The sequence below is a fragment of the Pseudopodoces humilis genome, chromosome 1, assembly GCF_049639895.1.
Source record: "Pseudopodoces humilis isolate 2021_Gansu_Grassland_sample_001 chromosome 1, ASM4963989v1, whole genome shotgun sequence".
Classification (NCBI taxonomy): Eukaryota; Metazoa; Chordata; class Aves; order Passeriformes; family Paridae; genus Pseudopodoces; species Pseudopodoces humilis.
In genome coordinates, this window is record NC_142200.1 from 110,260,960 (window position 1) to 110,273,419 (window position 12,460).

Here is a 12,460-nt window from a genome sequence, read left to right on the forward strand (position 1 = left end):
GGCAGGCTCCTGTGTGGAGCATCCACCCACATCTGCTGTTCCCATGGGACAATGTCCTTGCCAGGGCTGCTGCAGAGTCCACCTTTGAGGGCTAATAACAGCATGGCCTTATTAAGCTGCTTGAGGGTAACATGCAACATGCAGCTCATAAATAAAAAGAAATTTTGCCGTAAATGTCTGTATTTTTGGCCACTGGCACAGATGTTAAGTACCTGAGGCCTGTGGTGCTTGGGGAAGTTGTTAGAACAATACGATCAGTAACCGGAGTCATCCAAGGTGACAAAAATTCCTGCCCAACTACTTGCCATGACTATAATCTGAAGACATTTCCTTCGAACTGAAGACCCCTATAGGGACCCAAACACTCAGTTCAGAAACCTCAGAGCAAGAGGAGTGGAAGTGGCCTGTAGTCTTCCACACTGAGCACGTCCTTCAGGCTTTAAATGCACTTTACAGAAATTATTTAAAATAACTTGCTAAAATGGACAGGGAGCAAGATTCATGGAATGAAATTTGAGAAAAAGGTCTAAAAACTTCTAGGAAAAGAAAGATGATATTTTCCACTCCTGCACTCTGCAGCTTTGCATTTACATACAAGGTTGAATCTGTAATTTCCTGCTGTTTCTCCTTTCTTCTGATAAATATTTCTAAAGAGAAGTGCCAGGAACATTGCCAGCCAGGCAAATGTACTGCAAGACGTTATTTGTAACGCTCCTCTCCAACCCCTGCAGACAGCTGTGTCCCCTGCCTTCTTGCCCTTATAGGGCTTGTGCCTGAGTAATACCTGTCCTTTGATGTTGCTCTTGGTGCCTGCTGTGCCTGACATCAGGTTCCCTGTTCCACCTCTGGGACACCCCTGTTGCCTTCTGTGCAATAAATAGGAATTTATTCAGGAATAAAGCCTGATCTTCCCTTGAATCTGAATCTCTGGGAAAACATTGCTGAAAAGTCTGTGTGAGCAACTCCTTCCCGGATGGAGGAACGGATGCAAGCCTGGGACCAGAATGCTGCGAGCAGCAGGAAATGTGGACATGTTAATGGGAAATAACCATGGCACTGAGCCATTGCCCACTTTGGACCCTTCTCTGAATCCCTTCTAAGTTACAGCAAATTCAGCTGGTTCTCAGAGCTACGCTTTATCTCCCCTCTGGGAGGTTTCTGGGTCAGCTGTATTAAAATGCATTTATTCTTAAGGGGGTCAGTAATCTGACACAATAGTGATGTACGAGTGAATGGGGAGAATAATAAATTTCTAACAGTGCAGAAAGAAGAATCCCTGAGTTTTGCTATCTGTAAAAATGGAGCATGGGATCTGTCACTTCATGTCACGACAGCCAAATTAAACAAATGCAAGATGACAGGAGGAAAAGAAACAAAGGACTTCTATCCAATTACTTCCAGAAGCATATTAAATTATGGGCTCGCTTGCTTTTGTGTTAGTAAATAAGTATTTAAATGGACCTAAAATTCTTCATATTCTGAAACTTGGGTTTATCTGCATAGGAGAAAAGGATGCTGTGGACACTTGCTCCTGAAAGGGAAACAGAGGACAGGGACAGGCAGCACCTTTGCCAGAGGCTGTAGGTTTCCATGTGCAGGTTCCATGGCCAGGAACGGTGTTGAGAAGAGCAGTAGGGGCAGTGAGAACACCCTGGGCATCTTGTTTTGGATGCCTCCATCACCACTGCTGAAGCAACTACTTGAGGGTATCACAGGAGCCCTTGAGATGAAGATAGCAAGCAATAGCTCATTCACAGCAAGGGGCAGACACTAGCCACATTTGAGTAATTTGAAAGTCCAGCCTGACTAGGAAAAGGTGAGCATGGACCTGCCACTCCTAGAAGATTTCAAGATCAAAGTGATCTTTTTGATCAAGTCTGTGAAAGGTGGACTTGGTCAATGCAAAGGTTCCTCATCAGAAATGTGGTTTGGAAAGACAAATCCCGGCAACCTCTGGCATGTCTGACATGCTGTGCTCTGGCGGGTGGTCAGAGCAGGCTGCAGCAGGGCTGAAATGCGTCATGGTGAAACGGGAGTGTGAGTCAAAGACACTTTCCCCTGAGTGCACACAAGGAAGAGGAAGGTGAAAGTGTCAGGAAACATCAGTACACTCATGAGAGAGAGAAAGCAGATGCTGAAAGACAGCAGTGAGCAGTGACAGACCATGATCAGGTGCTTTCCCAGAGTTCAGGTAGCCAGCCACCCACTGCCACAGCCTGGGTACCTGCCTGGGGAATTCATGAAGGATCCAGCAGGAGATGGCCCCAGCCTGGCTTGCATAGACAAGCTTTGGGAGCCCCAGGGGGAAGGTCAGTCCCTGGGACCCAGGGCATCCGTGCCAGGACAGGAGTGCAATCCCAGTGAGGTGAGGAGAGGTGCATTCCTGAGGGAGCAGGACAGCACTGCCACAGCTTTTGGGCCATCTTCATCTCCCCCAACATTAAACAAGGAAGGCAAAAATGAGAGCTGAGGAGGGTGGAGTGGGTGGATCAAAGCCCCATATCCCAGCCACCTCTGGACCATCCTGGCCAATGCTTCTCCAGCTATCTGATTTGCAGGTGGTGCAGCTGCAGTGGTGGGTCCCAGGCAAAGGGAACTCACTGTTGGCCAGTGTCTCCTGCGCAGGAAATGGGCAGAAGGCCGAGGAGCAGCTTCAGCTTTTCTCTGGTGGAGCAGGGAGGGCAGCAGGTAAAGGATGCCAGGGCAGAACTCCTGCATCAGACCTGTGCACAGCAGCAGCCTTGGCCAAATTCTAGGCCTATTTAGAAATAGTTCTGCCATGTTACTTTTACCTGTGCAAGGCCAGGGGCGTTCCTGTTTAAGGAGAACTGCAAAGAGCCTCTTTGGATTACAAACTGGCATGACCAAGCTCTTATATCTTTGAATATTGAGGCCGGGAGGGAGGAAAAAAAGAGAAGGCCAAATTCCTTTGTCACATACCCTGCTCTAAGTCCAGAGTAATTACATTAAATGTAATGAGCCTCCACACTTCCTTCCCCACTCCCACTTGGGAACAGTCATTTGTCGCTGGCTAATTCCTGCAGCAGCCAATGTACTTACCTACTGTATTGGCAGAAGCCTCCTGGCCAGAGAACCACAGAGAGCAACAAAAGCTGCTGCCTTGCCCTGCCTTCTCCTTCTCCTCTTTGCCCAGGGAGAAAAGAAACACTGCCCCTCTATTAAGGCATCTAACTGGCAAACATTAATTTTATCTGCACCCAAGCTAGCTGTGACTCTCAGTGGTGCTGCCAGACACTGATTCACCACTCTGCACCATTTTCCTCTCCATCTACCTGAGGAAGGTTCTTCCACAAAGAAACATAGTTCAGTAGTCTCCTGCAGGCTGGTGGTGGCCAGTAGCACTCAGGTCTCCAGACCTGCAGGCTGGGAAAGTGGGGAAACCATGGGAAGAGAGGCTCTGTTTTGGCTAAAGGGAAGTGGTGAAGGGAAGAGGTGCAAGAACAGGGAGCAGAACAGTCTGACCTTCCCAAGGCCAGGAGTATATGGGCAGTGCTTCAAGCATCATTCAGTTTTCTAGACCCCAGGCAAAGGCTTCCCTGCCAGTCCAGGTCATCCCACCGCAGCCCACACAGCCAGATGCTGGGCACCATGAAAGCATCCTGCCAGCCTGGCAAGTCTCCTCCAGGTGCAGACACATGAGACCACAAGCAGCAGATAGAGGTGATTAATCTTCCCACTTTGTGTGCCATAGGTCTGATCCCTGCTGGGCTGGTTGCCTGCAATCCTCATCACCTGGGGATTTTATGGAGCTGCACCTCCCAGAAAGGAGGTCTTTTCCAGGGAGCTGTGAAGCCATATATAATAACTGCACGTTGCTATTATTAACTTGAGCACCTGGAGGAGGTGACAGCAAAGGCCTTATGGAGGTGATGAGTAGCTGTATTTAAGCCTATCAGTTTCACCAGAGGAAGTTTTGGGGCCTTGACATAAGAGCAAATCTGCCTTCAGCACCTGGGCCTCCTCTCTGCTTCTTTTCCCCAGGCAGGCAAATATTTTCAGGCATGTAAATTAACTCTTTTGTGCTCAATCCCACTGTGCATTTAAAGCATCAGGATTGGGATGCATCCATGCTCAACACAAAGCAAAGGAGGGAAAGAGGTGACATGCAATTCCACCCTCCCCCCACAACAGCAGCATTTGAGGAGAAAATCCTCCAGAAAAAAAACCAACCCATGCTCTGCTTTCTTCTGATGGTGCAGGCTGATTTGTGCTGTCTGTAATTGTAATCAAAGTTAATTTAATCCTGGTGTGGAGGTTGCTGAGCAACTGAAGACATTTATCCAGAGGAGACAGGGGCTGTAATCACGTCACCTCAAGTAAAGGTGGTAGGGCAGCCACATAACACTGCTAATGCCCAGGGCAGAGAGCTGTGGGTCACAGGAAGACACTGGTGTTTGTGGTAGGTGCAGAAGCCAAGGGAAAAGCACTAAAATTATGCCAAAATTGTGCTTTCTTACGTAATACGGGTTGTATCAGACCAGGAATAAGGCCCCACATGGACACCTCACATGAAGGCACAACTTCCCAGAGGATGAGCAGAGAGTGCCTGTCTGGCTCACAGACATGTAAGCAAAACGGTGCAACGCCAGGAAAATGGTCAGTCAAGCCGGTTTGTGTCGCAGGTGGCCCCCTGACACCGCGTTTGTCAAAACTGAGAGCGCGGGGCTGTGCTATCGCCGCCAGCGCCTCGGTGACACCGAGCATGCAGCAGCCAGAGCCTGAGGGAGCTGCCCGGGGAAGGGGTGGGGACGGCCCCCCGCTTCCAGCGCTGGAGAAAGGTGGGAAGCTGCAGCCCTGCCGGAGAAGCTCCTCTGAGCTCGCTGAGAGCCGGCCTCGCAGGGCCCCTGCTGAGCCATCATCAGGGCCATTTGCCGGTGATGAGGAGATTTCCCGAGGTCGCCTCGGTGGGCACCTGCTGCTGCCGGGGCCAGCCTGATTAAGTGGTTCGGCAGGGAAGGAGGGGTCCTGCCATCAGCGCCTCAGCAATCAAGGAGGACTTTTATTTTTTTTTTTTTTTTCTCCCTCTGCTTTTTCTCTTTTTCGTTCTAATTGTTATTTTCTCCAGGACCGAAGAGCTTTCGTGGAATTTAAAGGCCTGTGGGTGCACAGGAGGGCAGGAGGAGGAGGTGGTGGCCTGCCAGGGAAAAGGACCAAAGCGTGGTGGGATCCCAAGCACACCAAGTGCCTCCTTACCTCAGCTGCTTCCTCCCGTCAGACCCTTTTCCTTTGGAAAAATAGATCCTGCAGAGCCACCAGGGTCCATCTCCTGCTGCACTGGCCAGGCTGTCTCTGAAATAGCAGTTGTACGGGGCAAAAAAGGAATTATTTTGCTTTTCTAAAAGGCATATTGGGTTTCTAGCTGAGAGGAGGAGCAGCCTGATGACTTAGGCAGAGATTGTGATTTTTCAAAGCAGAGCTGTCCTTCAGTATGTTGAAATGACCAAAAACGTAGAAGTATGGCAGGGAAAAGACAACACACTGAGCAGTAGCATTGCTGCATGCCAGACCTTGTGAAATGGTGGCAGCACAGCACAGCAGGAGAATGGAGCAGGTAAAGCCTAGTTTCAAGAAGATTTCCCAAAGACAGGCTTTTCGAAACCAGAAATGCCGTAGGAATTTATTTAGCTTTTTGCTTTGTGCTGCCAAGTGTGCTACTTTTTCCATAATTTTGCTCTATTTCATAGAATTCATTAGGTTGGAAGAGGCGTTTAAGACCATTGAGTCAAACTCTTAACCAGACATTGCCAAGACCATCACTAAATCATGTTCCTGAGTGCCACATCTACATGGTTTTTAAATACCTCCGGGGATGGTGACTCAGCTGCTTCCCTGGCAGCATGTTCCAAGCCTTGACAACCCTTTGGGTGAAGAAATTTTTCCTCACATCCAGTGTAAACCTCCTGTGGTGCAACTTCAGGCCATTTCTTTTTGTCCTATCCCTTGTTACCTGAAAGAGGAGACCAACACCCACCTCACTACAACCTCCTTTTAGGCAGTTGTGTGTTGTGCCCAAAATGGGCAATATTGAGTTGTTAGTTTTCAGTGCATAACAGCCATCTCTCCTCCTTCACCTCACTCCTTTCAGGGGGTAAAGGCTGTAAGTGCATGACATACTGGGTGTTCACCTGCCTACCACCCACCCCAGCACCCTCCAAAATGGGCCCATTCCATGTGGATGTGGCTCTTCCTCTTCCTCACTGTGGGAGGTTGTGCTTCTGCTTGCCAGCCAGGGTATTTGCCAGTCCCCACTGCTCATTTGCTTTGCTTCAAGCACTTGGTGGTGACAGCAACACTCAGAGTTTGCCTGCCCTGGGGAGTGCCAGGGAAGCTTTGGGGTTCTGTGCCAAGCTAGCCAGGAGAAATGCACCAGCCACACTCTGCTGGGCTCAGGGCATACAGAGCTCCTCCGCAGAAAACCCCGGACAGGAGGGAAGGGTAAGGCGGTGCTGAGATGTGGTTGTCAAAAAAAAAAAAGGAGGGTGAGCAAAACCACAAATTAAAAACAAAAATCCTGAGCAATTTTCTTCTGGGGAAATTAAGATGCAGTTTTGATTAAATTCCACACCTCTTAGGTTGTCCAAGCTTTAGTTTCACGCCGCCAGTTTTGGTCAGTCCAGGTGCTGATGGATCCAAATATGAGACCTTTTGGAGCAGTTCCTTAAAGGAAATGGAGAGATGAAGAAATGCAATGCATTTAATGAAACCCCACTATGGAAGCAAAAATAACCACCAATGCACAACTCTGCACAAGACTATTTTCCATTTTCTCCAAGGGAAAGCCCCTCTGAAGCCCCACCACCTTTCTGCAGTGGTTTTTGGCAGATGGTAGTCCAGCAAGGGTCCCATCCTAATCCATTCCCAGGGGGGTTTGAGGACTTCACAGGCCCTGCCTAGGCCTCATGGGTGAAGTTTTCCCAAGGGAACTGAGAATACAAGACCTACAGGGATTTCACCAGGCAGCAGGCTGGGTATCACAGTCTAACTGTGTGGCACATCCTATATCTCTTCAGCACTGTGTTGCTCAACAGGGAGAGAAGTGAACCAGCGAAAGCATTCCCCTTCCCATGAAGAGATTCAGAGCCTGTCCTCAGGCTTTCAAGTTTACATTTTTTCCTATGTTACAGGTTTTGGGTTTTTTTTTGTTGTTGTTTGTTTGGGTTTTTTTACTATGGAGGAGATATTAATTTCATGCTTGGCTTGTTTCTTGAGCAGGAGCATTCTCCCTTCTGCATCATGACATACACTTTTTTCTCCACATCAGGAGCTGCTGAGCCATTTCCCCTCCCTGGGGCCATGGGGATGGGCTGCAGACAGTAGGTTTTTATGACTGCTGAGGGGTTGTTTAGCACCACACGGAGGCAGCCACCCACCTCCAAACCTGACCCCATGTGCTGACTGGTGACATTCCCGTGCTGGAGCCACCCCACTGCGTACAATGTAGAGGAGAAATGCAGCATGTCTCAGCTTTGCTTTAAACCATGTTTCCCATGATAGAATCCAAAGTGTTATTTGATTGTGCTAGAACCTGTTTATATTATTTTCTGGGTTTTTTTCCTGAATACTTGTCTCAAAATCTTAAGCCTACAGAGCCTTGGATGGTCCATTTGCAAAAATAAATCTATGTTATACGCATGCCAAGAAAAATATAATATTTCTTTCTTAATTTTTCTAAGTGGTGTTTGTTCCTAACACCTTTAAAGCCCTCTGGTTTTCTGAAATTTCTTTCTTTAAGTCAGTGAGTACAGAGAAAGCAAATGCAGAAGCAGCAGTTTCAGGAGCTGGCGAGGCTACTGAAGATTTATGCTGACATATACGCTGTGCCTATGGCTGAATTAATAGTGCCGCCGAAGCATTTGTATTTTCTGGGGGTTTTCACTCTGACATTAGAAATGGAAGCACAGCCACACCTGCACACAGCGAGTGTGGATGGAATGTATATGGAATTCATCTGCAATTCTTACTTATTCCCTAAATTAGATCATTGTTGAGATTACAGGTCCAGAAATATCACCTAACTCCCCTTTGTTCCTACCCTACATAGGTGAGGATTTGTCTTTTCTGTGGAACAGGTCCTTGGACCAGTTTTACGCCAAAATATTTTCATGTCTTCAGTAAAGTTTATCTTCACTCATCTCAGTGTAATTGACGGCAGAATCTAGCCCAGACTGAGGAATTTAATTTCTCTCCTAAATATTTTGTTGCTTGCTATTTTAACAAAAACTAAAGTAGAAATATTTTCTTCCACTGAAAAATATTGAAAAATAATTTTCTTCTTTCACTTCCAAAGTTCAGTGTATTTCAGAGGCAGAATTCAGCTTCCCACACAGCAACGTGAACCACTTGGAGATGTCAAGCAGTCTATTCATTGCTCAGATTGTATTTTGATGCTGCTCAGAGTTCCCAGGTAAGAAAATACATTCAATCATTTATAGCTGTGAACCAGAGCAAAAGACCAGTGCCTTAAAGGGAAAAGAAGGAAGGAAAGAAGAGATGTAGGTTGTTAAGTGAAGGTGGAGAGCAAAACAGATGAAATTGATAAAGTGGAAAGCTATATTATTCACTCCAAGGCTCCATTTAGTCCCTCTGGCCTGGTAGTTTCAGCAAAGTGAAACTCTTGCTGGAATCAATACTGCTATCATTTCACAAAATTACAGTGGTTTGAACAGAAAACTAGTCATAAATCAACTTTGTGCATGGACAGCTGGAGGAAATATTTCTTGCTTTGAAGATTTGGGTGCTTCAGAACTAGTAAAGAGGATCTTGGCTCTCTAAGAATCCATATTTACTGCGTTTCTTGGAAATAGAAGCTGCTGTTGCATATTCAAACAAGTCAAAATAGCAATGTGAAAAAAGGCAGTGCCTCCATTTTAATCAGATGAGGAAAGAGCGTGCTGGATTTCAGTGAAACTCGGGTGTTTTGGAGATAGTCCCATTCTGTGGCACTCACTAGGAGTTCCTTCAAACTAGGCTAAGAATGTGTCCTTGTTGCTTCTTTTTCAAATGCCTAACCTAGTTCCCATAGATTTTGAGAGGCTTTTGCACCTCATTACTTTCAGCTTAATGAAGCAATTTTTTTAGTCATTGCCACAGGAAGATGTCCAGCCCTCAGCTTCCAGGGAAAGGGACTGGACTTGAAGACAGACTTTGTCTTCAAGGAACACATTTTAGGAACTATTTTAGAAACACATCCTTGAAGATCCTTCAAAGAAAAGCATGAAAAGCACAGCTGATGCCCACTTCAGGAAGGTTTCACTACATTCTTCTGTGTTTTCTTTAAAAATTCTGAAATTTAACATTTTCTCTTGTTCTTGTTTTCCAGTAAAGTTATGTCAGATGGCAAGAAATTATCTGTGTGGGTGCTGGAATCTTAAGAGATATAATGCACAGCAGAAAAGAAGTAGGGAAGGATAATGTCTCCACATCTAATTCCTTGCTCTGGACAGAATAAACATCAGCCACAGCTCCATGACCATCAGCTGGCCAGTGCATTAAGCCTGAGGGACTCTTAGACATTCCTGTTATGGCTGGAAGCCCTTTCCTCTTTTCCTGTGAGGCAGGAAGGGGTGGCATTGGAGCCAGGGCAGAGCTGGGAAGGCTGCTGGAATGAGGCAGCCCTGCTTGTGAAACCACCCCAAAGCCTGAAAACATCCCAGGTTTCTAAACTACAGCTTCTATCAGAGCTTGGTCTTGAAGTGTCAGACCTTTGGATGTGGTTGTCTTTGCTCAGCCCTGCTTGCAGTGAAAAGGCCAGTCCACTGTGTCCTGACTGGGTGCTGCCAAATTGAAGAGTGTGAAGATATAGCATTTGCTAATTTGGGATTGCATCTGGGGTAAATCTCTACTTGTTTTCCCTCTAAGGTGCCTGTGAAACACACATTTGTGCAATATCTAAGCACCATACAGCTGTAATTATTTCTAATGGTTTCCCCTATCTCTTGCATTTAGTGCACTGGAATTTTCTCTTAATTTCAGATATTTCTGAAAATTGCTTAGCTAAATTTGAATTCATTAAAGACAGCAATCATCATTATTTGATAAATAGCATCATTAAATCCATTACACAATAAAATATTGCAAATAAGAGCACAAGTAAATATTTGCAAGAGTATTCACACTGTATTTCCTCTCCTGGCATTTTGAAAAGCTCTTTTATTGTCTCACAACAAAATTGCCAAGTAGCTACAAATGCTCATGCATCATCTGCAAGCAAGGGAGAAAGAAGGCTGCTGTTTCATAAAATTTGATTCATCCAATCAGGGAAGGGAGGGAGCAACGTATGATGTGAGGAGCCAATTGGGTAGCATGTGCTCTGACGATTAACACCAGCCAATTTGCAACGAGACACAAATAATAATCCGTAATCAAAAATAATTCAAGTGACTGAGGCGAATAGACACACTTACTTGAACCGTGACCTGTTCCTTACTTCATCGTCGTGAAAAAAATGGGCTGTGGGTGTTGGGCGAGCTACTTGTGAAGGACTCAGTCAGCTCGGTTTCCAGATATTTAGAAATCTGGAGAATGGCAGGGCAGGCTGGTAAGTGCCCCAGGAGAGGCAGGGTGACTCTGGGCAAGGAGGGGAAGAGCCTGAGAGTCTTGGGGTCATATGGAGAGGACCTCATGGAACCCCACTGAGGCTGGTCCTCACCTCCAGAGTGCTCTCTACTGCCAGCTTCCCACTGCCCCTCTGAAAAGCAAGCAGAGAAGATGAAAAGTGCCTTCACCTCCAGAGAGGGCTCAAGGGCAGCAGTGGTTCCGTGGGCCCCTTGTCCAGCTGCCCATGTGTGGTGCCCCGTACTCCATGTGCTCTGTTGCTGCTGCCCCAGGTGCAGGCACCCACCAGCAGGGACATCCAGCTGCCCACAAAGAGGGGTGGGAAGGCAGCAACAGGGTTTTACAGCTTATTTCAGCCAAATGGTCACGCTTTGGAGCTGAGGCACAAGTAACTGTGAGCAGCCAGGACACTTCCCTAACGCTTAACAAGTCAAGCTCCGCTGCGCTGGAACCGAGTCAAGGAGGCAGGAGCCATTTAATTAGACCAAAGCAACTGGCAGCCACTCTGCTGTAAATCTTCCCTTGCTGCCTTTGAGGTCTCCGGTCCTCTGTGTCTTAATAGTAAATGATATCTCAATGATGGGAGAGAAGGGAACAAACATGCCTCTGCCTATTGGTCTGCTGGAACAGGACAGCAGGACTTGTAAGGGATCAGCTCATGGGCCAGGGTAACAGTGCGGGGCTTCTACCCAGGTTTCTTGGGTACCTCTAAGATGATACACAACAGAGAGAGTCAATTAGAGACTCAGCTGTGGTTTTGTGCATAAGGAGGAAGGAAAACACCTTTGCCACCATGTTTGCAAAACCTCTCTGCTGACCTGAACCAGTCCTTTCCATAGGCTGCTCCATCAACACCAATGCTGGCACCAATGCTGAAAGAGAAAAATTGTATTTGGGTAATAATGGCAGTCTGGAAATGCATTGGTATCTGGCCTGATAGTCATGTGGGGTTTCTTTTCCCAGTCTGTTTCCTCTGTGCCTACCAAAGAAATTAGGATAGGAGTACAAGCAAGCTGATGAAATTTGGTGAATACTGACATAAGGACTATTTTCCCCTACCATACTTCATCTGAGGTACATTAAAGCAAATGTGTTCACCTAATTGCTTATAACAGTGAGCAATGGGCATTAATTGGTTGCAAATGGCAATAAAATTGTGCCTACTATATGTCAGGAGTGGATCAGAGCCAATAACCTCACAGGAGACAGAAAGGACTGACATCTCCAATAAACAGATCCCTGACTTGTCTTCTCTTCAGTAGCCAACAGCTGCTCATTCCTTCAGATCCCATGTCCTGTCTTTTTTTGCAGAGCAATTGTTAAATATTTACCAATCTACACTGCAGAGTGAAGCTCTGTCCTCAAAAAACAGCCTCACGGCTCACTCCTGGCCACTGCTGAGTGGTCTGGCTCCCCTTGGCACTCGTGTTTCCCATGTTCCTGGCAGCAGAAGGCTCCTCCTCAGCATCATTTCCACCCACTCGCTCCTTTCCATGCCGTGCATGGACCATGTGAGCATTAGAGGGATGTTGCCCAGTTTCCTGCCAGATCTCTTTCTCTTGCATAGGGGCATTTTCCTTCTTTGGGCCCCCCGAGTCCCTGTCTCCCCATGGTTGACAGCAGTGTAGATATCCCCTCAGGGTGGTCGCTGTGTGGGTCACGTCTCTCCTGTCTGCCTCCTGGGGAAGCCTTGAGTGGCTGAGATGGGTAACGGATCATCTTTTAACAGTATTTGGGACCAACCAGCCTCTTACTTCTAGCCTGCTGACAGACTCTCATCTCTAGGTCAACTTTACTGAAATTTTTATTTTGAGCTCAGGCACTGACCCCACAGGATGTATAAGGGCATTTCAAGATCTGGTCTCTCTCCTGCCTTCTTTTTTTC

General features: G+C 46.9%; 1 long non-coding RNA gene across 1 annotated transcript; it reads left to right on the top strand.

The window, feature by feature from the left end:
- The first annotated feature begins 4,337 nt into the window (after positions 1-4,337).
- Positions 4,338-10,048, top strand: LOC148185196 (uncharacterized). The gene is made up of 3 exons (XR_015773472.1): positions 4,338-4,420; positions 8,309-8,425; positions 9,341-10,048. It is a non-coding gene; the product is annotated as an uncharacterized LOC148185196 (long non-coding RNA).
- The last annotated feature ends 2,412 nt before the right edge of the window (positions 10,049-12,460 follow it).